Below are 15,837 nucleotides of genomic sequence, written 5' to 3'. Positions count from 1 at the left end.
ATCAATAGTTTTCACGTGAAGACATAATTACTGTTAGCTGCTAAACTACAATTAACTTTTATTTATTGAGGGAAGTATCTTCATCAACACCCTGCTTCACATTTATAAGTTCCACACATCAGACCATAGAGCTGCCCAGTATAAACACTGGTGACTACTGGAGACGTCCCAGTACAACTTTCAGTGAAATATTTTTAAAATAAAACAGGGAGTAAAAATCAGAGGAAGCCAGAATCTCTAGACTCTCACACTGCAGCCGCCACAATAATGATAATAAAAACAATAATAGTTTACAAAGAAATTAAGTATCTGTCTTCATTTATTAATTATTACTGATCTGTGACACTATATTGGTCATCAGTTCTTTCTGAATATCAAATAATGTTAAATATAAAGCTGGAAGTTGTTCAATACCAGAGTTTCAGTAGCGAGGGGATGTTTTTTGTTTTCATTAAAAAAAAGAAGCCAATGTTGTCAAATGTTAAAGGTTGTACAATAGAGACATGATTTAAGAGGCAAATGCTACAAATATATCACTTTAATAACCTGTGAACTTATTAGCAACTGAGCTAACAAGCTTGCTAACTCACAGTTAGCTTTAAAGCTAGCTTGGAGAGCTTTTGTTCCCCTCTTCAGTTACTCTGATGAGTGTCTGATGAAGAAAAAAACAGTAAAGAGGAAATATAACTGACCAACTACCCCCAATAGGTTCCTGCCTGGCTAGCGTGTTAGCAGTAAGCAGCTACTGGCCAACTGTGCCAACAGCCCATCTTTTCGAAACCATAGTCCGAAAAATGTCTCATTGGACCGAAAGCCAATTTGTCTGACAGCCTGTTGTCTGAAAACAAGCAGCCATTTCTCCAAAGTATTTTCCAGAAATCCAAACACTCCCTGGAGGTTTTTGCCCAGAAGATCTTTTTGAATTTGGATGTGTTTCATCATCATGGTAACAATAATAAACACGTGGTTAAACGGTCGCAGTTTAGGCATCAAAAGTACTTGGTTTAGGAAAGAGCGCAGTTAGGCTTAAAAGTACTTCAGTTAGGTTAAAGTTGGTGATACCAGAGTGCGAGTGATGGGCATTTGTTTTTGGAAAAACAGGCCGTCAGTCCAATGGGACATTTTTCAGACAATTTGGTTTTCGGAATAATGGAATGACTCCAACTAAAGTAACTCACAGACTAACCATGAGAGGAGTCACTGTATCACTAAGAACCAATCTTAGGTAAAATAACTGTTTTATCACTCTTACATTTTGTACATTATTAGACTTTTGGGGCTTTTGGCGGTCCTGAAACTCAAGTATTGAATCAAACCAGTACTGAACATTTTAAACAACCTACATTAATCATTAGTCATTGTTTGGACATCAATGAACTGCAGTTGCTCTGACAGAACCCTGTAGCTAACAGATGTTTACAACAAAAAGTATGTTTCTTTGCCGATGAGGAGGACGTATCTTCATCCAAACTTCACTCACATTTGGCTGGTTTTAAACTTTCCAACAAACGGATGCTCAATACATCGGAACAATATACTGCAGCTAATAGATAATCTCATCGTTTTAAAGCATTTCTAACTGATTCTGAAATGACGCACACAGTCATCAGTGGTTCAAAAAACGAAACCAATTAACTGCTGTGGTTCTAACAAGGTTCTCGTTTCCAGAATCCAAACCGCAGCACTCGCACACACATTAACACTCACGCATACAACGTTTTTAAATGACTGCTAATCTCAACATGACATTACACAGCATCCAGTATATTATTATTATTACGTCAAGAGGTTTGACCCTTGAACACACCACATGAACACGTACAAACAACAAAGATCTTGGCATTAAAAAAATCATCATAAAAAAGTTTCTCATGTTTTTTTTTTCCTGTTGATTCCTTTTTTTCCTCCGAGGAACCAAAGATGATTAACGCTGCTGTCCTCCTTCCTCTTCTTCTTTTATTCTGGTCTTTTTTGCCCTTGTTGCTCAGTCAGAAGAGTCTAACAGAGTGTGCAGTTAAACATTTTCCCTCACTGTCAAACTGGTATTTTGTTCTTGGTTAAGTCAGAAAAGGGAGATGAGGGAGTTTGGGACATGAAAAGTAAGGACCCGGTCAGACCAGCATGAGCTCAATTCATTTAAAAAGAAATGACACGGATTAAAATCTCTTGAATAAGCTGTGTTTAGTTTTAATCCTGTTAGCAACCGAGCTAGCTATCGTCTTTATTGGCAGTTGACAAACTAGCTAGCTTGGTAGACTACTGCGGCTGGCTAATGCTAACATGTTCCAACAGACTTTTAGAACAAAAAGCAACAATAACGTTAAATTCTGAGAATAATTTTGACAAAACACCTTCAGTAAAACAATTAACTGTAATTAACAGACCGTTAACCGTTCCTGTGTCCACTAGGCTCCAATCAAACTATCTGACAAACCAACTTCAGCAAGAAATCACAAGCTTTTGGTTGGTGCTAAAGCAGAAATCACAAGCTTTTAGTTGGTGCTAAAGCAGAAATCACAAGCTTTTGGTTGGTGCTAAAGCAGAAATCACAAGCTTTTAGTTGGTGCTAAAGCAGAAATCACAAGCTTTAGGTTGGTGCTAAAGCAGAAATCACAAGCTTTAGATTGGTGCTAAAGCAGAAATCACAAGCTGTTGGTTGGTGCTAAAGCAGAAATCACAAGCTTTTAGTTGGTGCTAAAGCAGAAATCACAAGCTTTAGGTTGGTGCTAAAGCAGAAATCACAAGCTTTTGGTTGGTGCTAAAGCAGAAATCACAAGCTTTAGATTGGTGCTAAAGCAGAAATCACAAGCTTTAGGTTGGTGCTAAAGCAGAAATCACAAGCTTTTGGTTGGTGCTAAAGCAGAAATCACAAGCTTTTGTGATTGGTGCTAAAGCAGAAATCACAAGCTTTAGATTGGTGCTAAAGCAGAAATCACAAGCTTTGGTTTTAGATTGGTGCTAAAGCAGAAATCACAAGCTTTTAGGTTGGTGCTAAAGCAGAAATCACAAGCTTTTGGTTGGTGCTAAAGCAGAAATCACAAGCTGTTGGTTGGTGCTAAAGCAGAAATCACAAGCTGTTGGTTGGTGCTAAAGCAGAAATCACAAGCTTTAGATTGGTGCTAAAGCAGAAATCACAAGCTTTTGGTTGATGCTAAAGCATCTAGATTGTAGAGCTAGCCAGCTCTCTAACTGGCAGCTAGCTTGATGGGCTACTGTAGCTAGCTAGCATGTTAACAGTTAGCCTTCTCAAGTACTCATACATGCAGCGTCATAGCTAGAATCACATTTTATTTACTTTAAAAATAATTTCAATAAAAAAATGTGGGGAAAATTGGCTAAATACATTTAATTTTTCTATTCAATATAATGAGTCTAAAACAAAGTGAATTTCCCGCAAATGTTCTGGTCTGACCGGGCACCGAGAGAAAGACTGAGGAGTAAACACTGTGGATGTTGAGTTGGAGGAAGGTCAGCAGAGTCGTGTTCACAGAGGATAAAAAAAGGGTTTTGGACTGAAGCGTAATGCATCATTTAGTGTGTCCAAAAGATAAAAATAAAACCTGAACTTATCACAGTAGATGATTTCATGAGTATTGCAAGAGATGGATGAAGGAAGAGAACAATGGATGACGCCTACTGGTCCTGGCTGCTGAAGAATTCTCCAGAGGATCCGTTGGTTTCTGTTTCAGTCCGTTCAGAAGATAATTCAGTTCCTTCCAGGTTCTCTTCTTTAATCTGTGAAGCTACAGAAACAAAGAGGACATCTAGGAATATTGTACTTTTTACTTCACTACACTTATCTGACAGCTTTAGTGCCTTTACAAGATTTAGCTTATAAAATATGATGTTTTGTTGTAAATCAATCTACCCAACAGTTTATACAAGTACAGCTGAAACCATTAGTCCGTTAATCAATTAGTCGATGGACAGACAACTATTTTTAAGTTGTTAAAGCTTCTATACGTAACTTTCATTAAACTTTAGTTAACAGCGCCACCAGTGGCTATTCAGTGAACTGCATCCTGGGCTTAATGGATCAATAATCAGCATATGGATCCATAATGAAAATAATCCTTTAATAGTTGAAAATGAACTCCAGTGATATGATAATAGTGTGTGTACCTGCCCCCCCCTCCGTGTTCGGGCTGCTCTCGGGGTCGGCGGAGGGGGGCTGGGCCGCTGAGGCAGGAGTAGGGGGTGATGGGTAATCGGGCGGAGTCTCGTTCTCGTCTCCCGATAGGCTCCTGGGGACGCCGGTTACCACGACGCCGGAGAGGCTGACGGGTCGCTTAGCGATGGGCAACTTCCTCTCTGAGAGAAGAAAGAAAGAAGACAAGTCAGTGAAAACAGGCGTAAATAAACAATTATATGTATTATTTTCAGATTTTTTACGCTTTCGTCTTAATTTCTGTATGTTTATGGGCGTTTCTGATAATAATTTTTTGTTTTGGTATCTACAAAAGCTTGAAAGTGCTTTAAAAATAATATTATTGTGATTTATCAAAATCTGTAATTGAAAAAAACAATCTCCTTTATGCATGCTCCTTTTTGCAAACATTTAATCTTACAACGTATAAACCAAATTATTAATTATTATATTCATGTGGTTCATTCATCATTCAGACAGAAATGTGAAGCTGCAGCAGTAAGTAAAGAAGTAAAGAATAATGAAATCAGCCATTTTATTAATTCAATTTATTTCATATATAGAAATTATTTAAAAATACAATTTCAACAAATGTGTTGATAAATAATAATTTTAAAGTCAGTGTAAAGGAGATTTGTCCCAATGCTGGTGATTTAATATTGTGAAATATTCCACAATATAAGATATTATAACTGCGACCACAGTTTAATGTAATCTGATGTTTTACATTCTGTCGTGTCTTTTTATAAATTAATGTATAAACTTTTCTGTTTTTTGAGACTTACTCTTCTTCTGTCCTTTGTACTGCTGGGATTTCTTCCTCTGTTTGGATGCTGCTGACTGCAGATCTCTGGAGCCTGAAACACATTTTATTTTACAAACAGGAAACATATAAAGTTATTTAAAGATAACTCGCTCACTCCCAGGTACCGGGTCATTCCACCCTATCAGGGTGTGTGTTACCTGCGTTGACAGCAGGAGGCTGCAGCTGATACCCGGTCAGCTGACACCAGCCGACCGGGTACAGGTCCGGCGACTCGCAGTCCACCCACTGATCGTACTCGTCCTCCCAGCCGTCAAAGTGTATCCGTAGCAACCTGTGGACGATGCGGGTCACCGTGGCGACGCAGACCAGCCTGGGCTCCATGAGGTCCACGGCCTCCAGCTTCATGCCGGGACGGAAACCATGGTTAGGGACGTCCTGACGGAGGACAGAGGACGAATCAGGGTTCGTTGATGAGGATGGATGTTGGTCTATAAAAGATCCTACTGATTTATTTTTGGGTTTCGTGTTTTGTGTCCATTTGTGTTTTTTTTTAAATCCACAAATAAATTAAATCAACTCAAAAGAGCCCAAAGTGATGTCTTCAGACACAAAAAAGCATTTAAGACACTGGCACCATAAAATATTTTGCTTGTAAACTTACTTAAAGGTTATGAATACGAAGGTGTTGCAGTGGAGCGCCACAATCTCAGACCTAAACAAACAGGCGCTGAGGCCCACCAGACTCCATTCACAAAACCAGTCATTTTATCTAAGCTAGCAGATAATTGTAAACACACTTCAGACTGGACAGAAACAAAATCTTTGTTAGTCTTTCCAACAATCTAATGCTGGTTAGGTCAAAATAAATCATTAATTAAATAAGAATTTATTTGCCAAACGGACTGCTATGGCGGCAAAGTAATCCCTTTGGACAAATCCACTCAAAGTTTGTTCACTAACAGTAGTTGTTGTTTGTTCCACTAACAGTAGTTGTTGTTTGTTCCACTAACAGTAGTTGTTGTTTGTTCCACTAACAGTAGTTGTTGTTTGTTCCACTAACAGTAGTTGTTGTTTGTTCCACTAACAGTAGTTGTTTCTGCCACTGACAGACTCAGGTTGTTATTGTCAGTGTCTGACAGTATTATGGAAAGGATCCCTACAGAGATAGACCTTTAGTTTAACCACAAACAGCCGTAATATCACTATCACTCTCCACCAGACTCCAGAGACACAAACACTTATTTTACCTTCAGATCATCGTAATTTCATTAAAGTGGACAGAAACAGAATGAAACTCATTAAACCGCCTGTTAAACAATCTTATCAGTGTTTAGTCTGACCTTGTTGAAGAGGTTGACGGGAGCAGCCACAGACTTGGTCTCCTTCAGATACTCGAACCATCTGAAGGGAAGGTTGGTGTAACCTGACACACACAAACACAGAGAAGATATATTAGATTCACTTTAATAACTTTACTCATTTATTATAAAACATTTGTGGGTTTATTAAAATTTTGCTTTCATTGAAGTGTGGAGACAAATGGTTTGAAAATATCCAAAATGAAAACGGTGTATTTGGTTGTATTGTAGGTTAAAGACGCAGCAACTGTGGTTTGATGAGGATGATCCAATGTGGTTTTCACATAAACTGGTGAATCTCAGAGAATTTGTAATATTTTACTTACTTTAAATAACTTTCTAATCTCTGACAATATTCTTGTTTTTTCTCGTAACTTTGAGATTTTTCTTGTAAATTTACAACAATTCTGTTTGTTGAATTGTGGACTTTGTTGCAGACGATGACGTCCTGAAGACTTCAGTTGTCTTTTCTCCGTGGACATACTACCTCTGGGGGGGGTCAGCTCGATGCTGTTGATCTCACAGAAGCCGGAGGGGAAGATGGAGGGAGAGGTGGAGTGATAACAGAACCAGTCTGAACCGTCGGCCGCCTCCGAGCCGTCGATACCGATCATCAGGTACCCGTCTGCCAGGACCTGATGGAGAGAGACGACAGGCGGTTTATGGACCGAACCCGGAGCCGGTGCGCTCGGTGTCGGCCCTCAGGCGGCTCTCACCTTCCTGACTGTGGCCACGCAGATAGCAGACAGGTTCAGAGGGTCGATGGCTTCCAGCTTCATCCCATCTTCAAACCAGTGTCCGCTCTGATCCACCTCCTTCACCTGCACAGGTACAGAACAAACGCTGGTCATAGCTCTCCTCAGGATGGTGCAGCGGCCCGTAGAGCCAGCGCTAACTTGTTGGCTAACTCAAAAAACCATGTATCCACCATTTTACAGCTGCTTCTTTAACAACGTAAGCTTACGGGGAAAAGTCTGTTTGTGCCAGTGTGCCGATTAAACAGAAGTTTAAATTTAGACAGTCAAATAGTCTAAAAGGAAGAAAACGCTGTTGCACTGCAGGTGATGTTGTTGTTGCTGTTGTTGTTGATGTTGTTGTTGTCGTTCTCACCTTGGCAAACAGCTGCCCGGGAGCATCCATCAGACCACCCAGCTTCTTCGACACATCTGCAAACACACACACCTTCATCATCACACCCACTGCTCATTAATCTGCTGCCACCTTACATCAAACTAGGGGCTCGCCAAAAGCTTCACGGAGGGTTACAAGGCCCTGGTTTTAGGACGAGTGAGAAACCCTAAAAAATTTACACAGTTGGAATAAATCTCAGCATTTCATTCATATCTTTGAGGAAAACTAAATTAAACCGATATTTTTTAAGTTTTGATTATTTTTTAAGAGTCTCGGGCTTCATTAGAAAAGTTCAACCAACCAACCAAAGAGCTGAGAGAACAATGAGCAGAAACAGTGAATCTGTCAGAAAAGAAGAATATTAAGTCTGTATGATTGTTAAAAATAATAAAAACACAGAATACAGACAGAGAATTGAATAAAATATCAGGAAAACTCATCTCTTATCAATATTTATATTCAAATCACTCAGCACTGATCAATCAATAATGTCTTCCTTTTTTGTCACTGAATAAAAGAAACCAAAGTTGTAGAATGTGAAGTTAATATTTTTAAGTACATTTTTTTTTTTTTTTAAATGCAGTCTGGTGAAGTGTACAGGCCCAGCGCCACCCGGTGGTTGGAGCTCATTAAACCCACCAGATCGTTTGAAGCGGTGTCCGATGGATCGGGACCAGCCGATGCTGTGGATCAGAGGACTGTACATGTGACACCAGAAGTCGTCCGTCCCGTCTTCACACTCCTCGTACACCAGACGGAGCCGACCGCCGATCACCTGCAACGACACACACACACACACACACACACACACACACACACACACACACACACACACACACACACACACACACACACACACACACACACACACACACACACACACACGTAAACACCAAACACTTCCTCTGGCAGCAGACACTGTGTGAGAGAGTCTCACCTGTTCAACCAGAGCCACCCGAGTGCGACACAGGTGAGTTTTATCCACCACCTCCACCCTCATCTGCTTCTTAAAGGGGACCTGCATACTGTCCTGGACCTGAGGAGGACGAAGAGGAAGAGGAGAGACTTTTATAAAGCGTATAAAAAGCTCCAACAACACCTCACATCCGAAGACTTTAGATCCATCGTATATGAGATCAGAGCCAGAGAATGGGTTATGTACTGAGGCCAAAGGGACTGACAGCACAAATCACTCTGAATCTGATCTTTTCTATTCTGACCTTTTTTCTATGTGGTCCATTCAGATCCAGGTCTAATTGTTTTTGTTACTTCAGTGTGAACAGTCAGATCAGAATTCATGTGACTTTTATGTCACTCCACATCAACATTCTTCAGCACCGAGTCTACGTTTACACTGGAGTCTGATACGTACCACATTTAACGAATAGTGTGAACAGCCAAACCTCGACCTGACCTTGGAGGAGAAGTCTGGCGGCAGCGTTTTGGATCCTGTCAGTCTTTTGATCAGAAACGTCTTCCAGTTGTTGAACCTGTGCAGGATGGCTGAAAACACACACACACACACACACACACACACACACACACACAGTCTCATTTCAACAGCCAATCACTAGACAGCGTTTACCCCCCTCTTTGGGCTGATCTCAGAAGTACAGATATAGAGAATGATCAGTCGGCTGATTATCTGAGATAAACCTCGTCAGTGTGGCTGCTGTGGAACAAAGTTAGTGCTCCTCTTTCTGAGTTTTGGGAACGGATGATGAAGTAAGTTTGGAGCTCTGTACTGTTGGTATAAAGCATCCTGCTGTAAACCTAAATGTCCTCAGTCACATTAGTATTTAATAAATGTTAACACTTTTCCGAAATGCCTCTTCAATACGTAAACATATGGGGGTATAATAAATTAAACCAAGAAACAAAAATGAGTAAGCAGCAGGTCACTGTGTACACGCTGTCCTGACACATTCATGGTTTTCATGAACATTTAACCAAAATCCTCAAACCTGGTTTTACCTCTTCAGCCTGACTTAGTGAAACCTCCAGGAAGCTGTGACTAGACCAGATCAGGCCTCACTTTTTCAGTTATCCCTGATTCTTTTTCGTGAAACAGCCCTCTGCTGTACAACTTTCATTAGACTGAACTGGTTGAACAGGATCTATCGGATAAAGGATCCACAGGTGGGAGTTTTATTTATGTAACCCAAAAATCAAAGTCAGCCTCAGCGGGCTTTACAATCTGTTCAACATTCAACACCTGCTGTACTTAACACCCTCAATCCAAGTCAAAACTCCTCCCAAAAAACATATTTTAACTGAATAAAAAGCTGTACTGTAATCACACCAGGAACTAAAGAACACAGATATCTTAAAGACAGAGGTACAAAAAGTACAAGTAGTGCAACTATCAAGTGTCATAAATCAGAGGAAAGCGATTTATACATGGACTATATGTGCTGTCAATCAATCAGCAGGGTTCAGACAGGAGGTTCTTACTCTGAGGGGGGACCAGAGGTTTTCCTCCAGCAGCGCACCAGCCGACCGGGTGGATGTCCGGCACGCACAGGTTCAACCAGAAGTCTCTTGTGGAGTCGCTGTCGAAGCCCTCGTACCTCAGCAAGGCCTTAAAACCTGCAGACAGACAGCAGCAGCACAGACTCTGTGAGGTTACACTGTGTTGCTGCTTGTTCTGACACGTTCACAATCATTACCGCTGTTTAACAGATTATAATCAATACAGTAATAAACTCTATGGACATTATGATCTTTAAATTAAAATCAGAAACATGAGACGACTCGTACCAGCCAGTTTGACGATGCCAGCGATCCAGTAAACCTTCATGGGCAGACTGCTGTCAGTGTTTGGGACTTCGACTCGTACGCCTTCGCTGATGTCGCTCCACGACTTCCCCATCGCGACCTAAACAACCAGCAAATAAATAAAACAACAACAAATAAGTCACTAACTGACAATGAACAGCCTGAATATTTATTCATTCACTCCTCGGACTGATTTGCAACCCAGTCGAATGCAGCTCAGAGGTCAAATCTAAACTTTAAATTTAGAGGAAATAATATTTATATATATATACAGATAATAGTTTAACAGAATCCTGCAGAAATCCAGATTCTGTTACAGTTACAGCCCACGGTGGTTTATTCTTTTTCTACTCCAGCACATCTCAGAGGGAAAAACTGTTTGTACAGCTTCAACTTCACAAACTTTGTAAACAAAACATATGATCAATTTATTAAATATGGTTAGATAATGAGCTCGGCCAGCAGTAACACTGAGAGGCCTGTTAAAGCATCATATTAGGATATAGTCATAATATATGAAAGGAGCCACTCTGCCCTACGAGTACTTTTACTTAAGTGAAATCTTGAATGTCCAATTTTTGCTTTTAACAGAATATTTTTATACAGCAGAAATGAGAAATTGTGTGTGTGTGTGTGTGTGTGTGTGTGTGTGTGTGTGTGTGTGTGTGTGTGTGTGTGTGTGTGAGATGCACCCACATGTTTGAAGCAGTTGACCGGTGCTCCCATCACATCTCCGTCTCCAAGGTAACGACCCCAGTCAAACACCTCCACAGTTACTGCAGCAAACACACAACAAACTAACAAACAAATAAAAATGTTGCACACTGACAGCAAACAGTTGAGTCTAACATGAACACTGCCTGGATGTCTGGGTCTTATTTTTTAAATATTTTAAATGTATAATTGTTGTATATTATATTTATAAATGATCTTTTGTTTGGATGGTGTGTGTATATATGTAATAGATTCTATATAAAGATGAACAATGCCGCTCCACTTCCTCCCACTGTGTTACAATGAAGCTTAAATATGGCCGCTACCGAGCCTGCGTAGTGATGATCGGGGGTTAGCGTTGCCCGCCATATCAAAGTCCTGCTTAAGGCTCAGCTGTCAATCATGATGTAAAAACGTCCCTTTATATACCATCAAATAACAACAACATTACCAGAAAAATGGGCAATAAGACCGCCCAAAAATGGCCCATGTCCCATCTGGTAACATGGCCGCTTTATGACCAAAACCGCAACCAGTGATGACACTTTTTTATACTCCTATTTACTGCAGTATCTTTATGCAGATGACACTGTATTATACTTCTATATCCTGCCAATTCTAGGTTATATATAACATACAACCGTCCATCTTTATATATAATCAATGTTATACGTGTGTGTATATATATATATATGTTATTTTTCCCACAGTAGTTTGTCTAAATCCAGACTGTTGTCAGTTGTTATGCAATCTGCCACCAGAATCTGACTCCATAACAGAGGAAGTTAGACCCTTTCGAGGACTCACCGCTTTTCTTGACACCACTCTGCTGGTTGGCCTGGTGCTGAGCGTAGGCAGCTAGTTTGGTCATCAGAGGCTGTTTCTGCAGAACCTTGGCCTTCTTAGTGGGTGGCTTCCCCTTTAAGAGAGAGATGTTAGATAGACTCTCTTTCCAGGTAACAAAAAACAATGTTTACTTATCAAAAGACGTTGGACACGGTTGATCCTCGCTCTAAAACAAACTAGCAGCCACAGTTTTTGGTCATAATACTCACAAATTGTTCAGCAACTACTTCCTGGACAGAAAACAGTGTTTAAAAGTGTGTAATCTAATTACTTACTTATAACAAAAGGTCACACAAGGTTCTATCCTCGGACCAATTATTTTTACATTTATATACATAATATTCCATCTGTAAATATTTAATATCTACGTTAACGTTATGTATTGCAATATCTCTATGTAAGCAGATGACACTATTTTATACAACCACAATATCTATCTTAAGGCAGATTACATTACTTTATTTTTTATAAATCTATTTATTTGCAAATGACACCATGTAATAGTAATATAAAGCTATTTTTAGGCAGATGACACCATTTAATACTACTATGTACTCGGGCCTGGGGGGGTAACGGCTAACATATAACAGAGTTACAAAAAAGGACGTGCACATGTGCAGTGCACACACATTACAACACTTCACAAGTCTCACGCCACTCTGGTCTGAAAGTCTTTCACTGGGTGGACAGTCAGTCAGAGCGTGTCGTACCTGCAGTCTGGCGAGGATGCTGGCCTTCTTGGAGTTGGAGGAGTAACTTCTGGAGCAGGAGACGCTGCAGAAACGTTTGGTTTTACTGTAGAAAGCATCTCTGACACCCACCATACCACACATTTCACAGGTCGCTGAGAAAAATACAGATAAAAAGAAACTGAGTCACTTTAAAAAATACATATTAGAGACTCCTCATTATTCAAACATTCCCGTCAGTATCGAACAGAAAGTTGAACTAGGACAACATTTACAAACTTCAAACTAAGCAGGATCATTTGGCAAATGTTTAAAAAGGTACACAGGAAGAAATAATGCATTTGTAGGGGACTATTTTAATCCACATTTGGTGCTCTAGTAGAGTATTCGGGACAGAAGACGAGGTATACGGTGTGTGTTTTTATTTATTTTTTTTACACCACAGAAGAACAATCCAGCTTTGACTGACCCATGCCGGTCTTTCCATCAGGGTAGGTGTACAGCTGCCCGTTGGTCTTGATGAGCGTCAGGGAGGAGGAGGAGGAGGAGGGGGTGAGTTGTGTCAACCCTCCTCCTCCTCCTCCTCCTCCTCCCCCAGATCTTCCTCGTCGCTGTCCTCAGGGCTGGAGGCTCCGCTTCCCCCGCTGGACTCGGTGCTGCAGCTGCTTCGGTCCTCCTCCAAACCGTCCAGCATACCGAAGGAGTCGCGCCGCTTTCTGGACGGACGCTCCACCTGAGGACGAAGGTAGAGACGCGTCATCAAACCCACCTTCACATACACCCGGTGGTGGAAAGTACATTTAAGTACTACAGTTCAGTTTTGAGTTACTTGTACTTTATACTTTAACTCTCAGATGTAAATATTGTACTTTTACTACATTTAATGAAAAATAAAGATAAATTCAAGAAACAATTTGACTTGATATTTCTGCAAGAAAGTAATAAAATGTTTATGTCTTTGCATCAAATTATGCCAAGTAGTATCAATAAAGATCATCAATATCCATAAGCAGTATCAGTAACAAATTCTAAAAATAGTTCTAATTTTAGCAAAACTGTCACAGCACAAAGACACAATATGCATAAAATCTGAATAAAACAAAGTCTACTTTTATTTGCATTTGTATTTATAATCTCAGTTTACAGCACTGCTGTCTCATGGTCGGGGGTTTAAATACAGAAATCAATACAGTGTTTCTGAGAATCAATACAATATCACAAAACTAAATATTGCAATATTTGTGGTTATTTTATTTTAAAATATAAAAAAATTTTGTATTGCAATATTTACTTCTCTGTAAACTGAGAGCTACGATGTTACAGCAACTGTGATGGATACAAATATCAATACAAAAAACTCAGAGGTCAAAGGTCACTGTTTCTGACAGAGTCAGTAAACTAACCCTAACTCATTAATAATCTGATTTTCACCAGCAGCTGATTCACACACACACACACACACACACACACACACACACACACACACACACAGTCTGTCTCTCTCTCACTCACTCTCTCACTCTCACTCACACACACACACACACACACACACACACACACACACACACACACACACACCACTCACTCACTCACTCACTCACTCACACACTCACACACTCACACACACACACTCCCACACACTCTCTCTCACACACACACACACACACACACACACACACACACACACACACACAGTCTGTCTCTCACTCACTCTCTCACTCACTCTCACACACACACACACACACACACACACACACAGTCTGTCTCTCACTCACTCTCTCACTCACTCACTCTCACACACACACACACACACACACACACACACACACACACACACACACACACACACACTCACTCACACACACACACTCACACACACACTCACTCACACACTCACACACACACACACACACACACACACACACACACACACACACACACACACACACACACACACAGTCTGTCTCTCTCTCACTCACTCACTCACTCACACACACACACACACACACACACACACACACACACACACACACACAGTCTGTCTCTCTCTCACTCACTCACTCACACACACACACAGACAGCTGTTGCATGCAGTGAGTTTGTGTAACCTGCTGCCACCACTGCAGTGCGGAGAGAGAGAGCGGGAGAGAGAGGCTTACTGACAATACAGGAAGATACAGACTGTATCAGTGAGAGAACACCAGACACCAAATGACCTCCAGGAGTCCACCAATCTGGACTCTGAGGTGTCTCACACCGGGATGCAGCCCATGTTAATACAACCCAGGACTGTTCGAGACTCGGCTAAAGCCACTCTTCAATTCGGCGTACATTAAATGCACCTATGAGCTCAGTCTGTTATTGAAATTGTATTTTTTCTAACTGATTCACCTTGCCAATCGCCGCTCTCCACTGTGTATTGAATATAAATGGGAATGTAGCGGGAAACAGCAAAGCAATATTAATAGTGACATTTTACTAAATTACATGCTGACTGGTTGATTGTATATTCGCCGAATAAAAGGAGAAAAGGAGAAAATGTAGTAAATCATTTAAAGTCTAATCAGTGCGATATGTAGCTTTGTCAACAAGAAAGGAATCCTAAAATCGCAAGATTTTTAAGTGGAGTTTTGTACGGAGTCAGTCAGAACAACAGGCGAACCAATTACTAAAGGCTATGTTTTGACCGAATTAAGAGATATTTTGCGCAGTACATGTGCGCCGAATAAAAGTGTATATTGACCTCCTGAATAACAATGTTAAATATAATTTAAATGAGGAATATATTGCTGTCGGAGAGCCAGAGAACTTAAAAGTGCCACATTTCTCAAAGGAGTTTTGGTTTGACTTTCTGTCTCTGAAGCAGCCTTTAACGCCGCTATCACAGCCACAACAAAGGAGGGAGATGCGGGTTCCCGCCGGAGAGACAAGCCTCAGAACTCACCAGGTCTCTGGGGTTTTCCATCAGACCGGACCGCGGGGGGACACACTCACTGAAACTCTAAAACCCGCAGAAATAATCATTAAAAGCCAGCGGCAGACATATCAACAAAATTAGCATGCTTCCACTGCGCATGCGCCGGGTCCGCGGCTGCTGGTCTCTCATTGGCTGCTGGCTCTGCTTCGTGTGAGGAGTTCAGATTAGACTGTGTGTCCGCCAGCGACCCCTGCTGGACACACCCGGAACCTCAACAACGCCTTCACCTAAATGTAATAATAATAATAATAATAATAATACTGTACAGAAATACTATTATCAAAAGTAATCATTGATTGATCCAGTTGGGCGAGGTGGAGCTAATTATTTATGTATTATTCATTTCATTAAATGTACTTTTTTTAAACTTGTTGTGAACAGTGCAAAAACCTTATTGTCTTAAAACAAGTGACACAATCTTTTACTGCACT

At 40.7% G+C, this 15,837-nt stretch overlaps 1 long non-coding RNA gene and 1 pseudogene across 11 annotated transcripts; one reads left to right on the top strand and one right to left on the bottom strand.

The window, feature by feature from the left end:
- The first annotated feature begins 2,384 nt into the window (after positions 1-2,384).
- Positions 2,385-3,082, top strand: LOC127374691 (uncharacterized). 11 transcript variants are annotated; one of them, XR_007887179.1, is made up of 4 exons: positions 2,385-2,463; positions 2,592-2,655; positions 2,720-2,847; positions 2,985-3,082. It is a non-coding gene; the product is annotated as an uncharacterized LOC127374691 (long non-coding RNA). The 11 variants fall into 11 exon arrangements; XR_007887186.1 differs by having other exon boundaries at positions 2,592-2,687; XR_007887182.1 differs by having other exon boundaries at positions 2,592-2,751; positions 2,784-2,847.
- LOC127374501 (MBT domain-containing protein 1-like) lies at positions 3,076-15,506 on the bottom strand (annotated as a pseudogene).
- Positions 15,507-15,837: the final 331 nt, after the last annotated feature.

Source organism: Dicentrarchus labrax, unplaced genomic scaffold (genome assembly GCF_905237075.1).
Source record: "Dicentrarchus labrax unplaced genomic scaffold, dlabrax2021, whole genome shotgun sequence".
Lineage (NCBI taxonomy): Eukaryota > Metazoa > Chordata > Actinopteri > Moronidae > Dicentrarchus > Dicentrarchus labrax.
Note: the sequence above shows the minus strand (reverse complement) of the source record. Positions and strands in the feature narration are given on the sequence as shown.